Raw genomic sequence first — 16,282 nt, forward strand, 5'->3', positions numbered from 1 at the left:
AGCAACTTCCCATGTGATGGATTCTAAAAGAGCAAGCATGTTGCTATGAATTTGTTGATGGCTGCATTTCAAGCATGTATATGTAGATTCCACAACCTCTAGTGTATGATGTGCACCCAATGTCTTATGACCCTATAAGGGGTGCTAGGTGTGGTTTAAGAGTTGTAGAGATGCTGATTATTTTGATCTATAATCTAGGTGGATGCTTGCTAATGTACATGATAAGAGAAGCACTCATTATTTGAGTGTTTGACCCGCGTGGATACATTGGTGGCACATATTAGAGGATGTGTAGTTTTAGGGAGAATGGATGTCGTGTAGCTATGGGGACACAGTGTGAAAAATCCCCCAGTGCATCATCATTCGGCTTTTTTATTAGTCAACGGAGTCAATGTTATATTAATCAGTAGTGTTAGCGTCCATAGTATGGAGGGTTCAAACTTACAAGACTTTTGGACCATTTTAGCCTATTTTTTATATTTTTGACATTATTTCTTATAAATATCCTTAAAAGGTATAGAAAACTTCTAGAATAGAGTATCACCCATAAAGCAAGTAATTTTTTAGTCAATTTTGGAAGATCTCGTGGAAAAATGACTCCCAAATTCACATTACACATGATTGAAATTTTTTTGCAACAAACACACAGTAGTCTAAATCGTGTGAAGGGAGATGGAGCAATCGAAGAGAATTTTGAGCATGTGTCCTAAGGTTTTACTCTCCTTTCATAGCCAAGGGAATTATCAAATTTTCCATCTAAGCGACAGAGTAGATGCTAGTGTTTGGTACAAGCTTTTGGGTATAATAGGGTGAAATAGGTCACAGTGAAGGGGAGACTCATTGTAAATAGGTTGTCTTAATCATGTACTATTTTTCGCATACTTTGAGCCTCTCATCTCTTGCATGTATGTGGTTTTATCTCTCGTTGGTCTCTACTTTATGTAATCTCATCATCTCTACTCTCATACAAGAATATGCCTAATATTTCACTACCATTAATCCTTGCTTAAGAATCTCTCTAACATCATATATATCTATCTATCCATTACTACTTTTATTCACTCCTAGAGCTAGAGGCATGTCTTCCTAGCATATGCACAGATTATCTTGACATCGTCTTCAAGACCGACTTGGAATTTCCAATTTTGGAAGAGAGCAGTTAGAGTATGTTAAAGAATTGCAAGATACCAATGAGACATCATCATCAATTAATATATGGAATCCAACTAAGCTTGAGCATGATAAAAACCAATTGGTATTATTATCTCCGATTTGGTAAGATACATTGGTATGTTTGATTTTGACTTTCATTTGATATTCATCTTTTTTGCATTTGAAAATTGAAGATTCTGATAACTTCTTAGGACAAGGCAAAGAGTTGAGAGCTAGTGGTAGTTCATTGAAAGATGTTACACTTGGCCATTACTTGGCAAGAATTGATCCTTATGTTCTTTTAGTATTCCATACCATCTTCTCACAGAAGTAACATAGCCTATAGTTTGTATTAAGGTACCTGCAAGACTACTTGGGTTCTCTAGGTTACAATATAATACTCACAATGTGATGTTTTTAGATAAGACAACAACAATTAGGATTTTTTGTTACAATCATGGTTTCTCCACTTCTAGAGCAAGATACTTTTTTGTCCTCTCGTCTTATGCTTTGGCAACTAATTGAACTAATATAAAATCCATAGTTGGCTATAAGAGAAGAAAATTCTTGCATTATAAAGAAAATATCCCTAAGGAGCAAGATACTTTTTGATCCTCTCGTCTTATACTTTGGCAGCTAATTGAACTAATATGAAATCCATAGTTGGCTACAAGAGAAGAAAATTTCTATGTTATAGAGAAAAGATCCTCGAGGAGGAAGATGTAAAATCTCTTGAGAGATAGCTTCATATTCTATCTTAAAAAATATTATGAATTCTCAAGTTCCATTGTCATCTTTAATATTCATTCTTCAAAGCTGTCATCCAAAAAAAAAAAATTTTGAATAGCTCCTTAAGAACATTGCTTTTCGTAACTCCTCCTCCTTGTCTTGTGCTTCGAAAAAAACGTATGTGCGCTTGATAGTGAGATTTTGTGCCTTGGCTACTATAAGTTGGTAGGGGTCCTTGCTCCTCAAAGTAAGACCCATGCATATAAAGGATATGCTACAAATACAAGAGAGTAACAATCATTTTACACCATTGGAAAATTTATCAAAGAAAACTTGGATTAAATATTCTCTCTTACCAAATAAAACGTGATATTATTTTCTTCCCATGCCTCCTTTATTGCTTGAACAAGATTTGTAATCTAACATTTAAACTCTTCTAGATATGTATATGTTGTCTTTTGTTGCTTGAGGAGCTTTAGAAAAACATCAAGGTGTCTCCAAACCTCCTTCCTGAGAAATCCAAGTGATAATGTGGCTAATCTCTTGCCCAAACACAGACCATATGATTGTGCTAAAAAACTCCATGAGGGGGCTCAACCACCTTTTGGACCTATCTACAAGCTATCCCTTGATGATGAATTAGCTGAACTACGCAAAAACATTGATTAGAACTTAGCCAAGGGATTCATCAACAAAACTATGAACTTCCCTAGGGCAAGTGGATGGGCTTAGAGCCATAATAACAACCATCTTTTCAAGGTTGGTAGCAATACCAACCACACTCACAACATGATCTAATAACAAATCATAAGGCACCCCAAATACACACTTTCGAGGATTCAACGTTATACAATACTTACGACATCACTCAAAGCATGTGTATTGAACAATCAATTGTCTATGCCGGGTCATAATAGCTTCCCCCAAATCATCTATGAAAACCTTCAACTCTTCAAGGGATATATCGGTAAACAACTTGTGATCTGTTCTTTGCCAAGACCTATGAGCATTACATAGGCCAAAAGCCATCACATGGTATGCAAAAGTACTAAAATTTGTAATAAATATCATCTTTAACTTATCCTCTCCAGTAATGGCCATCTAGTTATAACCCACGAAATAGTCCACGAAAGATTATATATCTTGCCATGCCAACTGATCTAAAATTTGATCAATACAGGACAAAGGATAATAGTCATTCACCATTTGCTTATTCAATTCCTTATAATCAACATACACGTGGATTTGATTATTATTATTTTAATTCTTATTACCACTAGTGACTACCATTCTGTATGTTCAATAGAATAGATTAGACCAACCTTCCTTAAATGTAGCAATTCCTCAAAAAGAGGCTATCTCAACTCAAAAGTCATACATCTAACCTTCTACCTCACTAGCTTCCTACCTTCTTTTAATGGGATCGTACGTATAGTAAAAAAGGAAGGAAACCCCTTCAATTTGTCAAAACTCCAAGTGAATATGTCCTTAAACTCTTATAGGAGTGCCACATAATCTGCATGCTCATCAATAGATAACATAATACCGACTTTAATGGAACCGGGATCATTGGCAATCCCAATATCTAACTCTATTTCATCAACATATTGAATCTTATGATTTGCCTCTATTGGTTCATTCAAACACACTTGGTTAACCTCCTCAATAGTAGAACCCTCTTCAAAATCACTAGAACTTGAGATTCCAATAGCTAAAGTTCCCTTGAGTGCCTCCCACTCTATTGTGGGAGGTAATGCTTTTCATCCACAGTGAGTGTGGGTGCTAAAGGTATGCATCCAAAATTATTCTCTTTAACCCACATCCAAAAATCAGTTAACCAACTGGGATATCCACCAAACAATCAGAATGTAATATCCACAAATGTCCAAGCAACAACTAATAGGTTGGCCTCCCAACAAGTCGGATAACACAAAAGTCAAGAACGCACTCAATATTAGTAATTGTCACATAAACTTGCATTACCATTCCTTTCGATTGTCTTAGGATTTCATCATCCATTTTCAAAACCATTGCTTTAACATTCTATACATGTGAACATGCTTGATTTTCATTTTTCCTACGTGAAAACATGTTTTTCTATTCAATGCGCATGAATATACTTTAATCGAATAACAATGAAATTAAGAAAACTCTTTTAAAAAAGAACTATAAACTCAATGAAATTTGTGTATTTGTCCTTTTTACTAAATATGAGAAAAATAAGAAATGACCTCATACATGAAAATACATTTTTATAGAATATAGCTTCAAGCTACAAAGAAAGGATTATTATATTTTTTGTTTTCTTCTTAATGTCTTGAACAAGATACCATAAACATAGTTAGAAGCATGACAAATCCTTCTTTCTTATCTATCAACTACAATCCTTAAGGACTCCTACACTCCCAATTTATAACTTTGCAACTCAACCACTTGCTTCTTGAATAAACATTACATGTTTTGTCATGAGGCTACTATATTAGGAAGCAAAGTGGTCACCACCACTAAACAAGAAAGATTGACAGTCTCTTGAAATATGTCCTAACATACTGTGAGGCCTCTTCGTTATTACAAGTGAATCCCATGTGTTGAGGCCTCCAAAAGAGTTGTTGCGTCACCCACTCTTCAACAAGCTATTGATTGAGTAAGAGCTCCATGTCACCAGTAGTCAATTCAACTGACCTTCACTCATGGATGACCTCATGTCATGTCTTTGTGAGTTACTTGTTCAACCCACTAATCTCGATGCTCTCATTCACTAACCTAGAGTACAAACCTAGCTTTTGTGACTAGTGGATTCTAGACTCTTCTCCCGTTATACATAAATAAACCACTCCAATTGTACATAGCAATAAAGCTATAAACCTTGCAAAATAGAAACATTCTACACAATGTGACCTTCTCTTCCAAGCTAGGAAGCTTGCTCCTATTTTGCAAGGGAAGGAGGAAGATTGAAGATACAAAGTTTGTAAGATCCTTGCAATCTCCAAAGATCAAGTTCTTGACCAAGAAAGCTACTTTCCAAGACCAACAGCCAAGATTTCCAACTAAGTAACAATTTATTGTAATGATGGTAAAAAGATGGGTAAGAATTATGGATTTCATCATGTAATGAGATCCATGTATAAAAATAATTAGGAAGTCGAGAACTTTTTAAGAACTTTGATTAAGAAATGATCTTGCAAACATTTTTGAAGAACTCATGAGAATTTATTTCACCTTGCAGGAAGTTTAACAACCACAAATAGGAAACAAGCCCATCCTTGTCAAAGACACCCTTAACAAGGTTCCATCTCTCCAATTGTGGACAACTCTTGTATGTAGTGGATCTCAAATGTATTCAGTGTACATCCAAGGTATTGGTAGACCCAACCTCTCCAATAAATCCATACTCATAATATTTACGAATGACCCGGGATCCACCACTAGTCTATGTGTAGCATATGCTTAGTCTAGCCTATCCATAGCTTATACCTAACCTAGCTTATACATTAGGCATATGAGAATGACTGTATTTTTAATTATTTTTATTGCCTAACCTAGCTTATACATTAGGCATAAGAGAATGACTGTATTTTTAGTTATTTTTGTTGGAATTTTGGGTAATTTTTGTTTGCTTTTGAAATTAATTGATTGGTTTTTGGATTGTTTGGAAGTGTTTTGAAGTATGTTGAAATAGATTGAGTAGGTTTGAGAAGCTCATGGTGGAATTTAGTTGAGTTATGATATGTTGATTGGTTCTATGATGTATCTGTTTGGTTCTGATAGGTAAGCTATCACCTTCTACTACTACCCCAAAAGAAAAGCCTTTCAGATCAAGTTCAATATCCAAAGCAAAGAATAATGGGTGACCCCATAATTCATAATTGAGCTCACTCCGGAGAGGTGGTAGAGAAAACCTTGGTGATAAACGCAAAGTCAAGAGGTTACCTCAATGCTCAAAAATTAATGGAAGTGATTTAGCAATGGAAAGATCCCATTCTTGGTCAAAAGGGAGCGTCATTACCCAGTGTACCATCAAGCTTGATGCTTCATGGATTATGATAAAAGTGATGAAGAAGAAGTTCTAATGCTGAAACTCCATGTTTTAACAAAGAGATCTATTCCATTTCAACCCACAAAACCTCCTCTTTTCTCTTGCTTTGATGCCCACTGCCTCTTTGGTATTTGACTCCCAATAGTCTCCCTTTAATCCAAAATTTTATGGAGATCTTACCCCACAAGAGAGAAACATTGTTCAGCCCCCACGAGACTCTCAATAACATGCAAGAAAACTACACCTAATTGCTATCCACATTTTTTCCCAATACAATATGTTTTTTTACCCACCCACAAATAGTCCAAAAAATCTTAATTAAAGTCTATTTTAGACCCTATCCCAAGGTCTCATGCATATCTTCCTTAAAACTTAAGTTTTCACTTCAGATGTGACCTCCTCCTCTTCTAGTTCTTCTCATGGAATAACAAACACTTATAATTTTACACACAGATAAGATACTGAGGTGATTGATCTTCTCATAAACCTTGCACATTGTATCCCACATGTATACCACTAAGTTCTTTGAAAAGTGGCTTTGATTTCAAGTCCTAGATATATAATTGTACAACATCGTAGAGAAGTGGTCATGGCTATGGGATGCTGAGGCCTTCAAGAGATCTTGTCAAGCCACGTGTCAGTAGTAAATACCTCACCATAAAACCATGGAAATCCTCGGCAAGACAACCAAAATGGAGATACCTCATTCTAAAAATTGACAAGGCAATGTGACAGGCCTTCGTTTACTCTAGTGATAGTGCAAAGATAGATCCATTCCATTGCCCCAGCTACCCCCATTAAAAAAAGCAAGGAGTACAAGGTAGGAGAACATTATAGTTACAACTTTTCAATGATTCTAAATATCAAAGCCAATAAGAAAATACTACCTCTTCAAACAGTTCAACCTCATTCCATCAGGCAGCCCTTTTTCCTCTTTATTGTCTAGAGCTTTTAGAGGATATGGTGGACATCAAATTCATACTTTGCATCAACCCCTTCTTTCTAGAATTGCATCTATAGCTATGCAACTCATTAAAAAGGTATGTGCTTAATAGGGGATACCCTCCAACATGCACTCAAGCTAGTCCCTAATGAGTAGTGTAAATGTTTGTCAATATTTTTTCACAAGCACGATGACACACTCACTACACCTAGGAATCCGTCCCCTAGCCCATGTCCTCATACCACAAGCTCAGGGCACATTAAAGACATGGAAAATTGAGCATGCTTGATAGACCGTTCACCTTGGGCATAGCTCCACACCGAGTCCTACACCAAGTGGATCCTCAAGTATGGAATAATGTTCTGAGTATACTTGAAACTCGATTCAACTCCCAATTGCATAATATAAGTACTCCACATTGCATAAGATAGGTAGACCCACCCCTCAGTGAGAGCACAACTACATGACAAGTACACTAAGCACATCTAAAATCATCAAGATCAGTGGCCTGCACCTTCTGCTTCCTACAACCTCCTCCACCTCTTACAACAATTATCCTCCTCTTCATTGCAACCAACAAAATGCCACCAACCTCACCTTTACATTATCAACGAACCCTATCCCTCTAAGTTGTCTTCATCAATTGACCCGACCATCCTTGCCATCTACACTCTGTTCCTATGACATGAGACCCATGGAACTAACACCCCACTAGGTTGGGATAAAATGTTAACAATATGAAGACATGAAGAAAAAAAAGAGCTTGGAAGGGCAAGATGTCTTTACAAATTATTAATTTATATCAGTATATTGAAAGATGTAAAGAGATTCGAGATCCCTCCCTTGCAAATTATATCGACGATGAGTAGCATTTAAGTTGAAGATATGTAAATTAATAGCTCTAGATGCATGCAAGGAGTGACTGGTCACTTGGCCAAAAAGAGGACTAGAATGCCCAAGGGGAATGGGGAAACCCTAACCCTAAGTACTTGTATAAAAAGAATAAGAAAGAATGGAATAAGCTATTCTTGTGTGTGCTAACTTTAGGCTCTTGCATTCTTACTTTTCTCTTGTGGGAGAGAGAATGAGAGAGAGAGAGAGAGAGAGAGAGAGAGAGAGGTTGAGATTGAGAGAAAGTGAGTGAGAGTGTGAGTGGTGACGGACTAAGAGTAAAGCCTTCATATCTTCTCATGTACTCTCTTATGTCTTATTCATGCTCTCCTCTTGCATGATGAAAGCCATATGTAATATTTCCATACAATAAAAGTTAGTTGGTTAGTTTAAAAGTTAGTTAGTTAATTAATAAGTTAGTAAGATTACTAACTAAAGACTAACTAAGGTAAAAACTAACTAATATTAATTATTAATAATTTTTATTTAATTTAAAATATTTTATTTAGAAAAATCGAGATTCATAAATTCGATATTTTTCTCGGATTGAAAAGGACTGTAGCCACCCTTCACGTAAATTACAATGTGAACGAGACTTATGAGTTATATTAATCACTAGGTTAATGTGTATAGTTTAGATGGTCCAAAAATATTAAATTTTGGGCAAAGCTAATATATTTTAGATATTATCCTAAAAAAAGATATGGAGATTTTTAGAACTGGATGTCATTTAAAAGAAAAGACAAGTGATATTTTAGCTAGTTTAGAGATTTTATAAAAAGAAAAAAAATAAAGAGAGGATTTACGAAATCGCGCGCGCCGCAATCGCAATACACAGGCAGTGGACAACACTTTGAACAGAGAAAATGAGGAGTAAACTAAGAGCATTCTAATCAAGTGTATTGCGGTTTTACCCCCCTTTTCAAGCCAATGAAACCATCAGATTTATGATCTGAGCATCAGATCACTGATCTTTCCAAGATGCCCCTCCACAAAGAGCTCCACTTCTCAACCACAAGCCCTCTTCTCTAATTCACTATAAATATGAGGCATGGGAGAGGCATAAGAGGCATAAGGAGACCCCGAGAGGCTGCGAGAGAGAGGTAGAGAGAAGGATACCCCTCCAAGAGATTGTGAGAAAGAGCTTGAAAGAGAGCTTAAGAGAGAGAGAGAGAGAGAGAGAGGAGTCACCTCGAGAGGCTGCAAGAAAGAGAATTAGCTCAATTCCCTCTATCTCGATCCTCGACTTAACCATCTTCTCTTACGCTCTCCCATCTTGAATCTATTCCACCTTCTTAATCTCTTGAGTCTACTTACGGATGATGGCCTCCAAGCGAAGAATGTCACGTACAGATGACAATCCTACAACCAGCAACAAGGCTTTGGGCAAAGGCATCACTGTCAATCCAACTATGGTTCCGATCGTAAGTAATGCATTTTCAAATTGATAGATGCTTGTTTTGATTCTCGGATGAGATACGTTAGGCCCCATACTATGATGCACGAGTATAGGCCATTGAAAATGATAAATTTCATCTCACCTACTCGAAAGATGGAGTTTGTGAAGTGCATATATCAAGGGAAGATAATTGCACCTAGTTACATATAACGTATTTGCTAGTAGAGCAATTACAAGGAAGAATTAGTCAAGTGTTATGAATGGCATGGTCGTCAAAAGAACGACATTAAAAGATTGTGCATGCAAGTGCTAGATTAAAGTATAGTCAAGGGTTACAAATAGCATAATTACTAAAATAATATGACATTGAGAATTATGAATAGAAAGTACTAGTTTAAAGTTTAAATACTTCAAAAGTACTTAGCCTAAGAGCCCAAATATTAAGAAAAACTAGATTCTAGCTCAATGCAAGGCCTCTTGGAGTCTAATTACTTGAGATCATCTCGCACTTATCTTATCAAGTATTTACACGTTATGCCTATAACATGTTTGATATATGAGGATAATTTTCTGGTTGCCTCATGACTTGACTAAGAGCTAGTATAAGAAATTAATCATAAGGGTTAAAACTAAGATGTCTTGAGTTCCGTCCAATAACGATGACTTTTTCCAATCCAAATCCAGGGTTGGATTATCAATCAAGGTAAGTGACCTATAGAACTTACATCATGAATAGTGTTTGAACCCTTAACATATGCCCTAGCCAAAGGAAGGAAGTGTTAAGAAATATTTTTGCATAGTATTGCTCTTAGATCCCAAGGGGAAGAGCAAATATACGATGGAAATATTATGTCGTCTATTCTTGCATTGGATAGAAAGAATGTGATTGGTTTTGCTGGTTGATCGAACAACATCGTAAATGTTTTTACATTCAACTGGTTGTTAGTTGTTGTTTGGATGATTATTCCAAGTGCTTGTGATTTATGGTAAATGCATGGCAAAGGTCTGTGATGACAAGTCGCCATGGGAATAAATGAATGTTTTCTTGGAAAATGATATTAGGACTGAATGCCTTGTTTGTGCTTGATTCTTAAAGGATTTAATTAAGGAATGATATATTGCACAAGTGGATCACCTCCATGATCGCACCGCATATTAACCTGAGAGGGCACTGCTTGATTCATGGGCCGAAGGTCGAGTGGTGAAAAGGCCAACCACGGGAATGATGTTTCGCTCCTAGATAGCTTGCGGGTCAGTTGGAGCTCTGGACACCCCTTGCTAAGTCTAGAATGGAGTTGAAGACCTCCGTGGCCCCCAACATCTGGCCATGTTGGGAGATCCACTTCTGTTGGACAGAAGCGATACATAATTTCTCATATATGAGCGGGAGACAAAGATTAACATGAAGATAAGTTAAGGAACTTGTTTGAATCTTGTTTGTCAATAGATTGCTTTGCTCTATTTTCGTGTCTGTGCTATAAGTTATGTGAACGAACCCTGTTCCCTAAAAGGCTTAATTAATGAAGCTGACTTTAAGTGTCACACATAAATGTGGTAGGACCTAATTAGAAAACTAAAGCTATTAAGGGAAGCGGGTGGGCGAAACCCCCGATAGGTCCATCCTATGGTAAGGTAGTCCAGAGAACTGGGAGGCTTCTCATAAGTTTTTATCGTCATTCGACCTTTAGGTATTGTTAGGTTAGAATCCGATTCATGCCGTTTTAGGGGACCGAAATGGGACTATGCCCTATGGGCAAAGAGATTGAGCAGCGCATCCCTCTCGTTTCCCATTCTCTTTGAACCAAGTGCGGCATGGATCTGCTTCGGATTGGGGATCTCTACGTAAAGTAGGATGCCCAAAATCCGACGCTAGAATGCTAATAGAAGACCTTGACAACTAGGAACCCGAATTTCAGGTCGATCCTAATGGGTTCGATCGTGAACGTTCCGTTGCAAGGCGGATTCGGGAAACCCTAGGCGACAAAACTTGGAACATTCCCTGGGAGTGCCGAGCAACGACGCTTAGATTTGTTTCTTGATAGAACGCTAAAAAAGTGCCTGAAAAGCCGATGGGCGGACACCTCACACCATGCATGGTTTGAGAACCTAAGGAGTGCACTTTAGATCGTAGGATATGCGAGAGCATTCATCGTGCATGGAGGTTTGCCTTGTGCATCCACTACAAACAAATATTGATTCATGTGCAAGAGACTATGTGGGAGGTAGTTGTCAATGTAGTGGTTGAACCTCTTGAATCACTAAGAGGATGTCCCAAGTCCCAACATTGAGTGTATGGTGCCCAATAGAACCTAAGTATACATTTTGCACAAGACACTGGCACAAAAGACAAATAAGCACGTCGTTTTTAATTCATACATTTACCTTTTACCTTTTTGTTAACACTTGTGTATATGATTTGGATACCACAATCTCAAATTCCATTATTTTCTATTGGTATATATACATGATGCTCATCAACAATTTAGAGTGCATGAGGGTCATGAACGTGCCTATGTGATAAGGAAATAGTGTGACATGCAAGTTTTTTCTTAATCATCATGCATTGAAAGAGTTGAAAGGGAACTTGAGGGGTGAGAAGATCAAAGTATATTAATACATCTATATTATTATACCTTCATCCTATGGCCTCTCATCTCTCTATGGGGACATTTATAATGTATACTTACATGTATTCGTGTTTTCAAGCCCATTACATGTTTGTGATGCTTTGTGAGTGTATATTTATCTCAAGGTTGAATATATCATGAGCTAGTTGTAATGTGACTGAGTGTTACATGATAGTGTGTGATGAGTGCCATAGAATTCTTGAGTGCACTTTGTGAGTGTATAAATATGAATTTGGGTTGGTATCATGCGTGCCATTCACAACAAACTCAAAACTACTTACTATATAGAAAGTTCACACTATAAGTAAGAAGAATAGCAACCAAACTAGGAAGAATGTAAAAACTTCTAGTTATAAGTAGATTTTTTCATCATAAGTCTCTTCTTACTAGTAAATTCCTTTTTCTAGATAGTATCTAGAAAATTGAAGCCTTATCTAGCAACATTATCTAGTAAGTTATCTTATATCTAATAACAATATTAACATAGCGAGAAAATTTTAGTTTTTACTAGTCATAACTAGCAAGTACTATCCTCTAACTAGGAAATTATGGATACTCTTTCAAGTTAACTTAAGACTTACGATTTCACAAGGTATAACTAGTAAATAAATATTCTTTGATTAGAAATTTACATTTGTATATTACTCACTTATGAGCTAAGTTTTCGATTCCACACTTATTGCTATACTCAATGCATGTGCTTGGTTAGGCATTGACTTGTAGGTATTGGCTTGACATAAAGTAAGCACATTATATGCTATGCATTGGAATACAACTTATATCAAGCATTTCTAAGCATAAGGTAAGCATAGAATAGGATAGGATTATGGTAGGCGTTGGCTCCTAGCATATACTTACCCTATGTCTAGAGTATGCCTAGATTATTCATAAACATAGGATAGCCTTAGCCTCTTCCTAGAATATGCTTAGACTATGTGGAAGCATAGGCTTGGCTTATGGCATGCCTAGTTATTGCCTAACTTGCCATATATGTACCCTATGCCTAGCCCTTGTGTATCTTAGGCATACCTATGCTTGGCCACTCTGTAGTCTATATTAGTTTATCTAAATGAGTAGCCTATGCATATACCTTGCCTATACACTAATCCAATCTAAGTCTAAGCCTAATCTTAAGCTCTACCTTATTACAAGCCTAGCCCTAACATTAACCTTTAATGTAGTCTAAACCTAGTATATATTGAATCTAATTCTAATCTAAGGTAAAGAATATAGAGAGTAAGATAGGCATATACATTATGTGTTATTGCTATAAAAATAAGTTGTATTTAGTTATTTTGTGGTTTCTCATTAATTTTGGCCTATTTGTAGTATATTTCTAACTTTTTATATGTGTGATGATGATCGTATTATGCTAGGCAAATAATAGCATGCAATTAATTTGTTTTGTACTTTTGGTGAGCAAATAACTAGACAAAGCATGGAGATGTAATGATTTTGATATTTATAACTAGTCGAGTGCAAAGTGACATTCCTATTATTTTGGAGACTATTATCACATGAAGTTATTTATATGCTTTAGCTAAGAAGCAATTGTACTCATCAATTTAGAGTACATTGTTGTCTCTATTTTCTCTTGCTTTGTTTATAATCATTAAATTTCTAATTAATTAATTATATGTTGAATATTAAAATAAAATATATAGACTAGGTTGAGGCTTATGTTAGGACTAATCATTTCAGGTATGCTCAAGTCATCATCATTTGTATTGTTGGCTAGTCATATACTTTTGTGACTAATTTGGCTCAATTTGGCATTGCAATGATCACTCCCATATGATCGAGTTGATTCTTTCACATGGTCTGTGGTCAAGCAACAAAGTAGTCGTTGAAGTATTGGCAATGAACCACTGAAATATTACACCACATACTCTAGAAATTATCTTAGGGGATTGAGTACTAGCAAGAGTAGTTGAAGAAGTTGATCTTTCACTTGTGCATGAGCGACTAGCTTATTGACAAGTGGCATGTTGTTTCCCATTGCCTCGAGTAACATTTGTCTCACTTGGCTATAGATTGAGGTGCACATGGCATCTCCCCTATATCATAAGTACCTACATGAGTCTCGCTTTGCAATATGTCTACAAGCTATTAATATTGTATGGGCATATATTTGCATCAACCATGGCTATGCATGAGCATTCACTACATTGGTTAGTACCCCTCAACCACACTATCTTTTCCCTCTTCATCATGTGGGCCACACATTTCCTTTTTCACCTAACCACTCAAGCACCTTAGTCCATCAACTACTATGCAAATAGGCCACATGATTGTTAGCCATGTTTGAGTATTAGATTACTTGAAGCACCTCCTAACTAGTTGGAGCACTTTGGCCACATGTTTAATTAGGCAAACATTCAAACATACTCTTCCACATGCACGTACTCAATCACATAGTCATGTAACTGCACAATCATGCACTTTATTTCAACTCACTTGACCATGTCCACACTCTTACCCTTGATCATGAAGGCACCCTCTCATCATATTGAGAACTTAGTTTTCCTTATCACAATAGCCTCACTCAACCATTTAGGCCAAATTAGGCACTCAATCACTATAGGTAGCATTAGCATATGAGTATATGAAACTTAGGTACTATACCACCATTACACACTATTACTTAGAGCTCACAACATAGTGACGTGGATGGTTTTGGGAATGGGAATGGAAATGGGGATGTGGACTAGAATTGCCCTCATTTGTCACCATCAAAGAGGACTCTAATAAGTGGACAATATTGGGATGACTTGAGGTTAGGCTCGGATTGGTATAAGAAGCTAGAAAATGGCCATCCCATGTCATTATGGCTCATATTATTTGACTAAATGAACACCTTAACCACTCAATTACCTAGGCATATTCAAGCACATGATTACCTTATGCACTTAGGTAATGTATAAGGCCACATGTGCACAATTCTTCGACAATAGTAAAGACACTTTCACACATTGTAGATGCATTTGTACACACACTTTCAAGTACCTTAGGATAAGAACTAGGATACAAGGCTTTAGGGGCACTTTGTACATGTGTAAGAGTAAGACACAATACATTAGTCCACTCATACATACCATGTTTAGAGAAATTTTGTGTGTGTGTGGACACACGAGTACATTTGTGTAGAACATTTGGCATGCATTTTGTAGAACGCACTTTTATTTTATTTGAATTCTTCTTCAAGATTTTATGTGGTGCTTTGAATATGATATAGCTCTCTTATAGATTAGCAAATGTTATAGAAAAAAAGATAGCATGCACTCTATTGATTTCAATAGGGATTAGAAGAATAAGGGTATGAAATACAGTAAGGAAAAAGAGGTTTTACTAATGGCTAGTAGGGTTTTTTACATTTTCTACTTAATTAGTTGTCAAGCTAAAGAAGCTTTGTAGGACCCCCATTGAGGCAGCATGATACAAACAAATATCATCAAGATAAGGTTTCTTAAAAATGGCATCTATGTTGGTACTGCCCAGCACTATGTGTATTCTAAGTGTGTTGCACTCACAAAAGGAAAAGAAGTGTTTGGCAAGCTTCCAATACCAAACATATTCTCTTGGAGTGCCTTGATCATTAGCTAGGCAAAGCATGGACATAGTGCTAAAAGCTTTGAGATGTCAAGGACATATTTCAAAGGTGAGCGTCTACAAATATGGTCACCTATGCTTGCATCACAAAAGGGAAAAATGATACACACCAAGGTACACAAGTTGGGGCTGATTTAGTCACTTTTGGTTGCATCTTGAAGGCATCTAGATGCATAGAAGTGGCATAAAAGGGCTGGGAAATACACATGATATAGTAGTTGTGGCATTGTATTGGTAGATATGAGCGCTAAACTTGCCTTACTTGCAAAAGCACAATAAGTGTTTGAAAAGCTACCAACTTGAAATTTAGTTGGGTTACTAACAAGAACTTGGCTTACTAACCAGGCTAATGTAAGCCAAAGTTGGTGGCCTTGATAATATATTACACAAGACCCTTTGAAGCTCATATTTCTCTTTGTTTAGAAGATTTGGCCCACAAAAGGGGTTGTAACAATCCAAAGCTATATATTGCTAGAGTTTATGTGACATTCACAATACACACTTGTCGCAAGTATGCATCCCATTCACCATCCAACTTCATCACTATTCTTGCCCCAATTCTTATAAAATTAGTATTGATTGAAGCCTTAATGGATCATAAGCCATAGCCCTAATAGCTCAAATGAAAATGGCATGTGATCTTGATTTCTGTTTGATCAATTTTTTTGACATCCTTGGCATGCTCATAGTGTAGAGATATAAATTGGGTGTTCTTGCAATAATGCCCTATAGGATACACTTTCAAGCAATGACTTTCTTATCCATACTTTCATATCTCCCTCCCCAAATCTCCTCTAAGGATGGTCCCCTCTCTGTCCTCCAATTTTCCATTTGGTTATGGTTTTGAATATCTAGCAATTGGAATCATGATCCTATGTGCATGTGACTGGGCTCTT

General features: G+C 36.6%; 1 protein-coding gene across 2 annotated transcripts in view; it reads right to left on the reverse strand.

Annotated features, from left to right (window-relative positions):
• The window catches only part of LOC148022438 (uncharacterized), a 61,251-nt gene that overhangs the window by 23,324 nt on the left and 21,645 nt on the right, over window positions 1-16,282 (reverse strand). The window lies entirely within an intron of this gene.

The sequence above is a fragment of the Lygodium microphyllum genome, chromosome 17 (genome assembly GCF_053477565.2).
Source record: "Lygodium microphyllum isolate KBCC chromosome 17, Lygodium_microphyllum_v1.1.10, whole genome shotgun sequence".
Classification (NCBI taxonomy): Eukaryota; Viridiplantae; Streptophyta; class Polypodiopsida; order Schizaeales; family Lygodiaceae; genus Lygodium; species Lygodium microphyllum.